The sequence below is a fragment of the Barbus barbus genome (assembly GCF_936440315.1).
Source record: "Barbus barbus genome assembly, chromosome: 3".
In the NCBI taxonomy this organism is placed as follows: Eukaryota; Metazoa; Chordata; class Actinopteri; order Cypriniformes; family Cyprinidae; genus Barbus; species Barbus barbus.
Genome location: NC_136731.1, coordinates 26962575 through 26976642, shown reverse-complemented (window position 1 = coordinate 26976642; position 14068 = coordinate 26962575). Strand labels below are relative to the sequence as shown.

Genomic DNA, 14068 nt, shown 5'->3' with positions numbered 1-14068 from the left:
GTAACAAGATGTGACACTGTGCTAGAACTGATGTCGGGAAATTGGCTCAAGTGATGTCTACCTGAGCCGGAATACCATTGAGCCACTCAAAGTCATACATAGAAACTTTTGCATTTATTCATGAGGAGCTCGAGGTTGAGGGCAATTGTCTGTGTTTATGGCGAACGGGCTGTGCTCTTTCCTATGATGGGTCCATATATTTTGTTCTTGACTACCGGTTAACTTTTCTTTACCCTTCAAAGGCACACCGCAACATCTCATGAAAGTTATCGCCCACATCCAAATGGTAATACTAATGGTCTCCAGCCCCTTCGGTTTGTTATGATGTGGTGTGAGAAGTAGAGACTCTTTCCTCTGTAATATATGGTTGCGCAAAGCGTGCTTTATTTCTCCATCTGTCTTTTTCTGCCTCGTTCCAGAGATGTCTCCTTTCACTCTGTGAGGGATTTTCCTAAATTTCATGCATATTCATGAGCTTCCTATTTTCTAGGCCTATAGGGAGATTGCTCGGTTTATTTCCAGCATTACACCGAATTCTGTTTGCCTCTTCTTAATCCGTGACCTCCCAGCACTGCCACATGCCATTGCAAAGGGGCTCGGTGGAGATGTAGTAAAAGCTCCTTCATATAGCATATTTGTCAAAAAATATTTAAAAAAATGTATTAGTTTATTGAACAGGGACAGTGGACATCAATAAACATTACTGTAAATTCGCCAAAGGCTATTATCCATCTGCCATCCCTGGGCAAGTTAAATGATTAACATAAGGGATACACTGATATTAACAATCTGAAGAAAAGCATTAATTATTTTCATGTTATGGCCAACAACTGATAAATGGCAGATACTGAAATTCTGTACTACTTTTGTGTAAAAAAACAAAAAACAAACAAACACTAAAATAAACTGTTTTAAATTCTATAAGCCAATTCCGGCATTATAATGTATAATGTACATGAATATTCAATTTGAGTTATGTTTATAATGTACATGAATATTCAATTTGAGTTATGTTTAAAATGGCTAAATTATTAGTGTTTTTAAAGTCTAAATATATATATATATATATATATATATATATATATATATATATATATATATATATATATATATATATATATATATATATATATATATATATATATATATATCTCCATTCAAGCAATTGAATATCCATTTAAATGTACATTTCAATGTTATGGTGCCTTAATTCACTAGTAACATTAAAATGACTGATTATAGTTTTAGGTTTTAGTTTCACATATTACTTCAAAATAATGTTTTATTTTATTTATTATATATTTATTATTACATTTAATTGTACTGTTTTTAAATGATTAGTTCAGTCCAGAATTCAAATTTCCAGATAATTTACTCACCCCCATGTCATCCAAGATGTTCAAGTCTTTCTTTCTTCAGTAGAAAATATTTTTTATTTTTTTTGAAGACAGCATTACAGGATTTTGTTCATATAGTGGACGTTAACGGGGACCAACGGGTTGAAGGTCCAAACTGCTGTTTCAGTGCAGCTTTAAAGGGCTCTATACGATCCCAGCCGAGGAGCAGTGTTGGGTAACTCAAAAAAAGGTAATCCACTACAAATGACTAATTACTTATTTAAAATTGTAATTCGATTACATTACTGATTACTGAATTTAAAAAGTAACCAGATTACTAATTACTTTACTTTCAAGTTACTTTCAAGTTTACTTTACTTTTCAAGTTATCAAACCTAAAAAAATACACTACAAAGAGAAACTCATAATGAGTCACTAAAATGAACGAAAATGGTATGGGAAATACAGTATATTTAAAGAAAGCTTGAAGTGTCTATTATTAAATGAAGTAAGGCATGTCTAAACAAATATTCTCTGATAAAATAATCTGTATGCAACCAACGTGAGGTACAGTCTTTCCCTTCTGAGCTCACCTATAAAATGTGATCATGCCCAAGCACATTGCGTGCTATAAGATAACCAGGCTTGAGACGCATGAACATGTAAACGCTCACGTCACCTCTGTTGAAAGATTCAAGTTCATCTCTGGTACTTTTCATTTTTGGAAGAAGACACGCTGTGAGGAATAAGACTTGAATTGTGATGCTTAATCCAGCAGATGATCTCATTCTGATGATTCATTTATTTTTTACTTTATGAGTGTTACTGAGACATAAACTTGTACACATTCACTTGTTGAACTTTTCCCAAACTATATTGTCAGACTAAAACATGTAGAGTGCAATATTTTGAAATATGATAGGCAACCTTTCATTGCATGTAAATGTTGTAGGACTCCTTTGCATTTTAGCTCGCATTCTCCGGTGATTTAATTTAAGGGCATACTGACGTGCAAAACATGATTTTTACTTCATATTTTTTTAACACTGCATTTGTAACTTAAGTAACGTAATTTTATTGACATAAGAAATTTTAAATGCAACTCGTTAATTTACTGCATTACCAGGAAAAGTAATTAGATTACAGTAGTGTGTTACTGTGTAACGCATTATACCCAACTCTTCTGAGTAAGGGTCTTATCTAAAACAAATAAATAAAAATGTATATACTTTTTAACCACAAATGCTCGTCTTGCACTAGCTCCGCGATGCTTGTCCACAACTTATGTAATCATATTGGAAAGGTCACGTTTTTTTCCTAGCAGAAGAAATCTTTTACGTTTCAAAAGATTTAAACATCCAGGATACACACACAAACGGACCATTTTAAGCAATAAACTGATACAAAGACACACAAATATGTGTCATTCAACATACAACAACTTTTAAAGGGTCCTTCTTTTCCATATTTGCAAACACTGGGTCGGTACTTCTGCCTACGTCACACGTGACCTTTCCAACGTGACTACGTAAATTGTGGACGCACATCGCATTCTGGAGTGAACTAATCCTTTAATTTGATCATTTTTATATCAATCATTTATCAGTTATTTGCCATTACATAAAAATAATTATCAGCTTAGATATTGGCCAGAATTGTTATATTGCTGTATCCTTAGGTGCGGCCACATTAGCAAATTTTTGGCCAAAAAAATACTGTTGCCTGTTGTTATAGCAATGTATCATACGAACCTATTGTGAAATCTGCGTAGGAAAATCTTTCACCCTCGCATGAACTCCGATTACTAAAAGGACTGCAAAAAAAAAAAAAAATCACTGATCTACAGTAAATGTGACGCACCTTAATGTATTAAATGCAGTGCATATGATTATAAAAGCATCTGCCAGATGCTCAAAAATTATGTGAATCAGACCATCACATTGTTCCTCTCATGTTGCATTTATTGAAATCAGTTGAGTCTTTTACTGTGTAATGAATTCTTGCCCATGTACAGTATATATACAGTAGGCAGCATGGTTTTTGAAAAAAAACTTATGCTGAGAGGCGGTGACCGAAGTGAACTGAGTGTTTGTTTCCTTGCTGAGCCACTCATAAATATGAATGTTTCCCAAGATTCCCAGACTCATACCTAGTTCAACAGTTTTCTGTGTTTCTGCTCCCCTGAGTGCACTAAGAAAGAGTGTTGAGACAGTATAGGTGAGAGCAATGGTCAACTCTTTCATTACCGAGCATGGCTATGGCTTTCAGAGAAACATTTACATTTAGTCATTTTGCAGACGCTTTTATCCAAAGCGACTTACAATTGGGGAATACAAAAAGCGATTAATCTCGAAGAGGCAATCAGACAGAGGAAGTGCTCGTAACACCAAGTCTCAGTCATTGTTCAAATAAGTACAAGCTAGTAAACGGAGAGAAAGAGTTTTTTTTTTTTTTTTTTGAGTTTAGGATGAAGTCAAATACTGCCGAAAGAGATGAGTTTTCAGTTGTTGCTTGAATATTGACAGGGATCCGGCGTTCCGGATAGGGGTGGGAAGATTATTCCACCAGCCAGGAATGGTGAACGAGAATGTTCTGGAGAGTGATTTTGAGCCTCTCTGTGATGGTACCAGAAGGCGTCGCTCACTAGCAGATCTCAAACTTCTGGAGGGAATGTAGGTTCGTAATAGTGAGTGGAAGTAGGAGGGTGCTGAGCCTGTGGTAGTTCTGTACGCAAGCATCAGTGTCTTGAACTGGATGCGAGCTGCCACTGGTAGCCAGTGCAAGGAGATGAAGAGAGGTGTGACATGGGCTCTTTTGGGCTCATTGAAGATCAGTCTAATTGCATTCTGAAACAAGAAACAAGATGACAAAATGATCCATTCCTTCCTCTGCAGCCTCTTCCTCTACAGGTTCTTCCTTTAGTCTTGGCTTTGAGCTATATGTATCCCCCGAGTCCATGTCATTTGTAAAGGCCACCGAGCTGGCATGAAGGTAATTCGGTACACTGAATCATGGAATCGATGATGTGTCACACGCAAACTTACTGTTATAAACTCTTTCTTGCACTTTTCATCATCTAAGCAGCAACACAAATGACTTTTGCTGTAGCACGGGCCTAACATCAATCCCGTGCTTCATCCCGCAGTCTCTTTACCTCAGCAGACACACAGACTGAGGAAGTATCCGCGTCTGATCGGGGTGTGCAATGTCAGAAAATGGCTTGCTGGCAAAACATTTTTTGAATATCCCTCGTTTTGTCAAAGTGATTAAAGTTGAGCTTTAAGAACACTTCAGCCGTGTTGCATAACAGCAGCATTTCACACGGTGTTTGCTCTCAGAGCACTTGGGGAAAAATCATGCTTGATATTCTCCTGCTGTGCTAATCGGTTTCAGCACAACACAAATTAACAAAAGATCCTAAGATATTACTGATTGTTAACGTTAACATCATGGCTGTTTAATCTGTTACTGTCTGTTGTGATTTTGATTGACATTTACTGAGTAATTAGCCTATCAGCATAACAGATGATTACATGGTGAGTACAGACAATTACTGCATTTGAAGACTTTAGGCATAAATATCTCTTATTTGAGAGAATAGCAAAGGAATGTGTGCTAGCTCATATACTACTAGCATATATGTTGTGCCTGAACAGCAAAAAATATTTCATTACCTTGAATCACTGAACATTTCAAAAGGTTTTTTTTTTTTAAATAAATGGTAGTTTTATAGTACTTTGAGTAGTTCACTCAAAGTAGTTAACTCCCTGGAGGAATGCTTGGTAAATTTTATATGGATTAACAATGGACAAACAACATGTTGTTCAAATAGATGTTATTAAAACCCTATTTATATTTTTTAATATATATTTTATATTAAAACCATATTTTAAAACCCCTAACACAAATTCAGCAATCATATTTGTAAACATTTGTTCATTCAAAAACATTTAAACATAATGGTTAATTCATTTTTGTAATATAGTTTCATTACACTTGTGTATTTTATAGAAGCAATTAAATTTTCAAGCTTCAAGTCTGTGAACAGAACCACAAAGACTATTCAAAGAGAGACCGAATAGTATTCAAAATCCATTTTTCTTGTTGACAGAGGAAATAAATCTTATCTGTGTGTAAAACTTGTGTGTGAACAGAGATCACTTACATACTTTAAATGTAAAATCGTATACACTGCCGCTCAAACTTTGGAGTCAGTAAGTATTATATTCTGCAAGTATGCAGTAAATTGATTAAAAATGACAGTAAAGACTTATAATATTACAGAACATTTCTATTTCAAATAAATGCTGTTCTTTTGAACTTTCTATTTGTCAAAGAATCTTGAAAAAAAATCCACAGTTAAGTATAGCACCATAAGCACATATCACAATATGCAAAAGATTAAAGATTAAATGTAATTCATAATTAAAAAAGTATGTAAATAATTCATTAATAATAAAAGTTTCTTATTTCAGAATAACTTTTAGCTTGATCTAGGATAGCATGGAAATTTAACAGTATATGCACCTATATAGAAATTGTTTAGATGTGTATTTTGCAAATGATTTGCTGCAGACCCATCCTTCCTCATTTTGAATAATCCAGATTCATCAATATTTCAGTGGAAATTAACCACATAACATGCATATGCATCTGTGAATTATTTTATTTATTTTTTTCTTGAAAATCTTTATGCACACATACAGTAGGTATTTTTAGTTAATCAGACCGAATGTGATGAAAGGCAGGTTTTGAATAAGGGAATGCTATGAGCCATGTTTGTTTAATTCTAATGTTAAAAAAAGAGCCGTGAAAGGTCAGCTTGTGATGGCTGCATAATTTGGATGGCACATTCTCCTTGATTAAAGCTCATTTCCTTTGAAAATTGCTTCTTTTTTAGCAAATAACACACATATGTGGCCTTATAATTTGGCAGTTGTCTGGTGAACGAGTCACTTTTTAAAAGTCAAAAGAACGGCCTCTAGATTCAAGGGTCCCATTAAACATCTTTCCCCATTGTCTCAGCGAGAGCCCTTTGAGCGCAAATTGACAAAAAAATAAGAAAAGGTATTAAATATTCATAGGCTAACACTCATTAGACGTATCTGCGGTGTCAGTCATTGGCAGGTCTATTTCTGGGATAAGAGCACTGTCTGCTGTTTGTTTCACTGGGCTGTCTCTCACAGCCTTCCAGCACTACCACTGGCACAATGCTGCACGTTTGATGTCGAGGAAACAGTCACACAACTTTTGTCAGCCTTGCCTGGACTTGTCAGATTCAGGAAAGCTGAAGGCTTGAAGAAGTGCGCCGAGACCTCACATCTAGTGGCTGCAGCTGACATGGAGAAATGGAAGACTTGCTGTAGCATCCGGATCTTCCACTTCTTCCCTCTCTCGGTCTCACTGAGAATTGGCATGTTCAAATGGAGAACTTTCACAAATAACGCCTCTGAAGCTGTTAATGCCACTTGTTTTTGTTCCCAGTGCTTCTGAAAACAAAGATGCTTCCTTGTTCTCAAAGTGGATTATGAGAAATAGTTTCTTTTTCTTTTCTTTTTTTCATCCAGAGCGCTACAATGCTCATTAGAGGCCCCTACAGTGCTGAACCGACTGATACTGTTGTTTCTCGCTCACCTCGGCACTCTCCTGAAACCTCACTCAACATGGAGGAATAGTGGCCGCAAATATTCAAATCTGCAGTCTGTTCCCCTGGCACATATATCTGAAGCCCTGCCACACTCCAATAGATGAACATATGTCTCTCAGCTGAGTCAAAGCTAATTGAATTAAAAGATGTCTGCGCAAACTGTGCGAATAACAGACTTGAATCAAGAAAAAATGAGTGAATCAGTGCTTATAATTTTAGAATGAGATGGGACATGCTTTCGGGCTTTAAAGAAGAATATGGCTTTGCTCACACAGACATTAAAATCTGATTTATCTCAGTTCGCCAAACATGCAAAATTCAGTAACTGTGCCAATACTGAAAGTGAGAGAAATGGATTCAACGTTTTTGGATGGAACGAATATCTATTTGTACACTTGTTTGGTCTAATAATGAGCACTGTTGAGCCAAATGTGTGTCACAGGAACGATCACACAGTTTACTGTCGCTCGGTGAAGTTTTGTGGGTGAAATCCAGTCTTATCTATAGGAATTCACATAATCTGAATTTCAGGACACTGCCTATGCGAGTTCAAAAGGCTTAAAAAAAAAAAAGAAAAAAAAAACCATACTAAATGGTGTTTTTTTGAAAATCTAAAAATGCACAAAGTCTCCTGTGAGGGCTAAGTTTAGGTGTAGGGTTGGTGTAGGGCAATAGCACACACAGTTTGTTCAGTATAAAAACCATTACGCCTATGGAGAGTCCCCATAAACCACAAAAACCAACGTGTGTGTGTGTGTGTGTATATATATAGTATATACACATATAGTATATACACACACACACACACACATATACATATATACATATACATATATATATATATATATATATATATATATATATATATATATATATGTGTGTGTGTGTGTGTGTGTATATATTTATTTAATGCTAAGTATACCGCAAATACATTTAAATATTTATGTAATATAAAAAAATACCCTGCAATAGTATGCAAATTTTATTCTTAAAATCTGCTTAATTGGAACAACTAATTTTCTATGCACTTTAATTGTGTGGAAGTAGTGGTGAAGTCCAAATAAAGATATACTGAAGTAAATTTGATTGTGCTAAAGTGGAACTATTGCAAGTTACTTTAGGTACACTTTAAATATCTTGCTTTCAAAGACTGTTATTAAACAGAGATCATACAATCTTCATCAGTAGTGACACTGAAACACATTTGGGCTTAATATTAAGAAATGTGCATTGTGCACAAGTAGTACTCCACTCATAAGTAAAGTTTAATAACTTTTATATCAGTAAGGCTCAAACGATACATCAGTAAATAAGTTAATAGATTTGAACTATACTTAGTATGAAATAAATGGATTTTAAATATATTGCTTTTTTACTAGTAGTGTTTCGTCTCTGTATGGAAGTGTAGTCTCGGTCAGATAAGATCCGTTGCTTCTTTGTTTCGGGATCACTTAACACTTACACATCTAAACGTATAATGTAATACAAATTGTACAACACAGTTTGAAAATCTGTCCGAGCGCTCTTATTAATTTGCTCTATCCTCATATAACTATGTAACATTTCCTCTGTAGTGAATATTGAATGAGGGAATGACTCAGCATTTCTCAACACAGTATACTATATGCTTGAATGTGTAAAATCCCTCAGCTGCTTGGGCCTTCTGTGGGCCTTGTGAGTTCAGTGAGATGTCATGATAGAGATGAGTAGAGAAGCATTTCCAGTTATTTGTCTCTCTTTTCACTTTAACAGCTACTTTGAGCTGTTGTATGAGGAAATTTATTGCCATTGTGCTAACTCTTACATTGTTACTATAGCAACTGATGTACAAGTACATACATTGGATATTGAAGACAATGCTTAAGCAAATTAATCAGATTTCATTGTAGCCAGTTAAGCGTAAACAAAGCATGCGTCTCAACTAAAAAGTAATATAATGTAATTACAAGACTAAAGATATAATATGCTACTACTACTACTAAATAATATCTAGTTTTTGTTTTGTTTCCTATCCATAGTAGAAGTTCAGTTTTAGTACCCGAGGTGCTGAGAGTAATAATCCTAGTTTTTTGCCTCTTACTTGATTGTTTTTTTCTTTCTCTGAAGCTCCAACGTGCTCTTCATCTGCTGGCTGTTGATCAATACATGGCCATGAGAGCCAAAGGCAGGATGTGTGTTCAGATATGATTATATCATTTGTCCCCAAACAGGAACATCGCACCCGAATCCCTGCTCTTTGGCCCCGTGAGGGCAGTGATTGGTCAGTTCCCAGAGTCACTTCCTGATGGCTCTTCTGTTTTCGATCCCAGTGGCAGATCGGAGTTTGAGGCCAATGAACGTCGTGAAAAAAATCCGTCAGGAAAAAGCTGAAGTCAACAGTATTCCCTGTCCTCTTCCAGGATGGTCTTATCATTGCTTTGCCTGTCCTTTAGCTGCCGTGAAAGAGCCTCGTGGGTATTCGAGGGGGTTTTCTGTGATGTTTCCATTGCTCTGGCTTTTACATGAGCTGCCGATAGGGGCCCTTCGGCACAGGAGTGGAAGGCAAGGATGTGATGTAGTAATTAATGAGGCTGGAGAGAGGGGTCGTGCCGGCTGCCTTCGTCTAGCTCGGGTGTCGTGGGGGCACCCTACGGCAAAAACAGTGGTAATACAGTATTCAATTAAGAGCTTCGGTGTGCTCTGACAGGATCCCAGCAGGAGGTTGACATAGCACTAAACAGACACTTACATGCCTTGGAATTAGGTGCAAAATAATAGGGAGCAAGGATAAGCCACTGATGAATGAATTGACTGGAGGAATATGTAACTGACCTGAGGCTGATTCTAATTTCACCTCAGACCACCACCAGAAAATCGAATATAGTTAATGTCTAGATTGTATTCAAGGGTTTGGATTCATTTAACACTTCCCATTCCTCTCTGAAAGCTTCTCCTTTTGCTGTCTTGTTTAGACTTTTGACTACCAACGTAGTCTGGTCCACTGCTTATTCTATAAATTAACCACCAATTTCAACAGGAAGAGACAGTTTTGACTGAGTCTAAAGAAACTGACAGATAACATTTTTGTTTGGGGTTCTGTGTTCTTTTTTTAATAATTCATTTTCAGATTTATTTGAAGTAGTTACAGATTATTTCACACACATACACTCCTGTTAAAAGTATGATGTTTGTAAGATTTTTTGCTGTTTTTAAAAAGACATGTTGTTGTTGTTTTCACCAAGGTTGCATTTATTTGATCAAAAATAAAGTAAACAAACAAAGTATTTTATTTTATAATTAATATTTTAACTAATAATATTTTTAAAGGGGTCATATGATGCTTTTTTTAAAGATCATTATTTTGTGTATTTGGTGTAACAGAATATGTTGACATGTTTTATTGTTCAAAAAACACATTATTTTTCAAATACTGTACATTATTGTAGGTCCCCTATGCCCCGCCTTTCTCAAACGCTTCGTTGTGTGACGGGGTGCGTCCGAAATCACATACTTCATAAGTAGGTACTACATTTGAATTTGAACGTACTTCCCGACAGTTAAAAAAAGTACGTTCTATAATTCGAACGCACTACATCTGCCATGTTGATATTATCACATGACATGCGTCGTCACAAAAATTTAAAGAGCCCACTCTACTGAACAAACATCGGCAATGTGTTTTTTTGTTATTCTTACCGCTTTCGTCTGCATTTTTGCGTCGGTCAGCTGCTCGCAGATTACCCCTTTGTCGACAGCTTGTAAACCATTTACTAAATATTGTCACGGTGCACACAGCAGGGAGGAACAAGGAACACGTCGTCACTAAAATAACATACTTTACTGAGGGCAGGGCAGGGCAGGGCAGGGCAGGGCAGGGCAGGGCAGGGCAGGGCAAGGCAAGGCAAGGCAAGGCAAGGCAAGGCAAGGCAAGGCAAGGCAAGGCAAGGCAAGGCAAGGCAAGGCAAGGCAAGGCAAGGCAAGGCAAGGCAAGGCAAGGCAAGGCAAGGCAAACACAGCCATCAAACACCAGGGAGTAACGAGTAGACCAGACGAAATAACACTGCACAGACAGGACTATAAATACACAGGTAAATTAACGAACACGGCTGGACAAGGATAAACTACTAATGACATGAAACGAGGACAGGAAACAAACCAAATATGGGCATGAAAGCACAGGGAGCACTTGGAAACACAAGACACACACAACAGAGGTCTGACAAATATATAGCAAGTAAAATTTACCTCAGAATAAAAGTAGCCACAGCTGTGAACCTTCTGATTTTGAGTAATTTATTGTATTATAAATGATAAATAATTATATACACACACCAATTAATTATATATATATATATATATATATATATATATATATATATATATATATTTATAAACAAAAGACAATAGAAGTATCATCACCTATTTATCTAGTAAATTTACCTCAGAATAAAAAAAACCCCTAATCTTAAAAAAAGCATATTCATAAATCCAAATATTAAATAAAAGTTATCGGCTAAGCATGTGTCCTATTCTGTGTCCTAAACCCCTGAAACATTGGCGTCTCATATTTTACAGCAGTTGCTGCAATTTATGAACAAAATTAATTAAATCTGTATGTCCATCGTTTGCCTACTACAGAATTCAGGCGGAAGTAGTAGGCCATCCGGTACTTCTCGCCTACTCTTTTTCTAATACTATATAGTAGGGAAGTATGCGATTTCGGACGCACCCCGTGTCTCCCTCTGTCACACACGCGAGCACACACACGCATACACACGACGCTACGCTGTGACTCTCTCTCTCACTCACACACACACACACATTTACACACACGACGCAAAAATCACACATTTAAACAGTCAATAGTAAAAAAAACGAATAACAAAACATACAGTCGCTGATTCAGAAGCACCAGATTGTAATAGCAAAGTCAAAATTACCTCTTCCTCTAGGTTCACGAAACGGTCATCCATAAAATGCATTGCTGTTCTGTTGTAAGTAATCTTAATGATTCCTAAATGCATCTACTTTCAGAAGGCCAAATAAAGTGCTTTTGCTTTCACCTAGAAACACACAGCGTCTCCCTGACATGACTTCATCAACACTAACTGCAGTTACTGAAACCACGCCTTCTATCCTCAATTGAACATTCGGGCGGCATTACGCAAATATTTCCACATCTTGACGTAGACACGGGGGAGTGTTTGAACGAGCCGTTTTAGGGGGCGTGGACGAGTCTTAACTTTGATAAAGAATATCTCTTTGGGTTTGAGACTTTAGTCTTTGCAACTTCAGGGATCTCATCTATCCACAATCAGCTTGTAGCACTCCAAAGAGAAAGGAAAACTTGAAATCGCATCATATGACCCCTTTAAATGTAATATTTTCCTGTGATACAAAACTGAATTTTCAGCAGTCATAACTCCAGTCTTCAGTGTCACATGATCTTTAAGAAATCATTCTGATATGCTAATTTGCTGCTCAAGAAACATTATTTTCAAATTAAAAAAATTATTTTACTGCTTAATTTTTTTTGAGGAAGCTGTTACTTTTCTCAGGATAAATAGAAAGTTCAAAAGAACAGCATGTATTTGAAATAGAAATCTAACATTATAAATATATGTTAATTTCTGTCAAATAAAAATGTCTTTTGTCACTTTTGATCAAATTAATGCGTCCTTGCTGAATAAAAGTATTAATTTCATTAAAAAAAAGTACTGACCCCATATTTTTGAACAGTCATGTAAGGGAGCTGGAATAAGTAAATACATTTTAATAAATTAATAAATTGTAATAATAATCTGAGCTGTTATTTGAAACCTCTGTCACGGTAGATTCTGGGACATGGCAAAATAATTATGAAAACTGGATTCACAATAAGAATGTAGTTTATGATCAAACAGGCTTAGTCTGCTGAAGGACATAATGTTCGATTGCGATTTGTGAATCTCTCATTACTCTCCGGTGCATTGCAAGTATGATCAGTTTCCCAGGGCTGCTGATGAGGTCCGAGGCCCTCTGCAGTTTATTCATCTGCTCATTTCACAGCACCAGTCCAAATTGCCATGCACCTAAGCATCGTACTTGCATTCCTCTATGCCATGGATCCCGTAGAGAGTGCTGTTTCAAGTAGATGGGTCTGTGTAGAGGCTAAGCAGCAGCGGTGTGTTTGGCAGGCTGTTGTCCCTTAATATCATCCGCGGGGAGGTGACAGCTCAGATCATCCGTCACGCAGGTGGCTTTCTGAGTTCGCCTGACATGGAGGAGCACTCATTTTCAGCAGAAGATTAAAACATCCCTCTGATCATATTCAAACGGACACCTTTACTAAGATGAGTCAAGAGTTACGACCCTTTCAACGTTTTTTTGAAGTGTCTTGGCAATGGCGTCCTGTCAGAGGCAGGATGACTGGGCTGCTTTTAAAGAAATAAGAAGTGCATGTCATTGTTTGGGCCTAATAGTATTGAATTCATTTATTTGTATTAAAATTTGCATTAGTTTCCGTAACAAACAATCTGTTTCTCTTCCAGAATAATTATTTTATTTTTGCCATTTCCATAGGGCTCAATTTCTTATAAATAGTTTATAACCGTGTACTACCAATCTAGAATATATTAATTAGAGAAGTTTGTTGGCACAACAACTCAAGTGAATCAGTGCCATGGAAGCACTGCCATTCTGCAGGGAAATTAATTGCTTTTTTTTTTTTTTTTGGAAAGCTTTGGAAAGTAAATACAGACTGTTCTATCTGAGGGAACGGATATCTTACTTCACTAAAGTGTGTAAAGAGAATCTGTACTTTTGAAGTATTTTGTTGCATTAATAATGAATACTTTTATTAATTATTCATTTTTATTAATCTAATTTGTAATACGGCACTCTTTTGGACGTCCATTTGAAAAACATTTAGGCAGGCAAGGACATGAATATGGAAGACAATATTTAATCTGTAGAAGCTTAAGACCTCACTGAACCTGAATAAAATAAATATCTACTGAGATTGGGTTGAAACCGTTTCATCAAGACACAGTGACTCCCTTAGCACACGAGAATAAATGAGAGAATAGCCCATAGTTACCAGTTTAATTTAAAAAAATATTGGGTG

General features: G+C 36.3%; 1 protein-coding gene across 2 annotated transcripts in view; it reads left to right on the top strand.

Annotated features, from left to right (window-relative positions):
- Positions 1–14068, top strand: part of LOC306853892 (protein sidekick-1-like) — a 367593-nt gene that overhangs the window by 94692 nt on the left and 258833 nt on the right. The window lies entirely within an intron of this gene.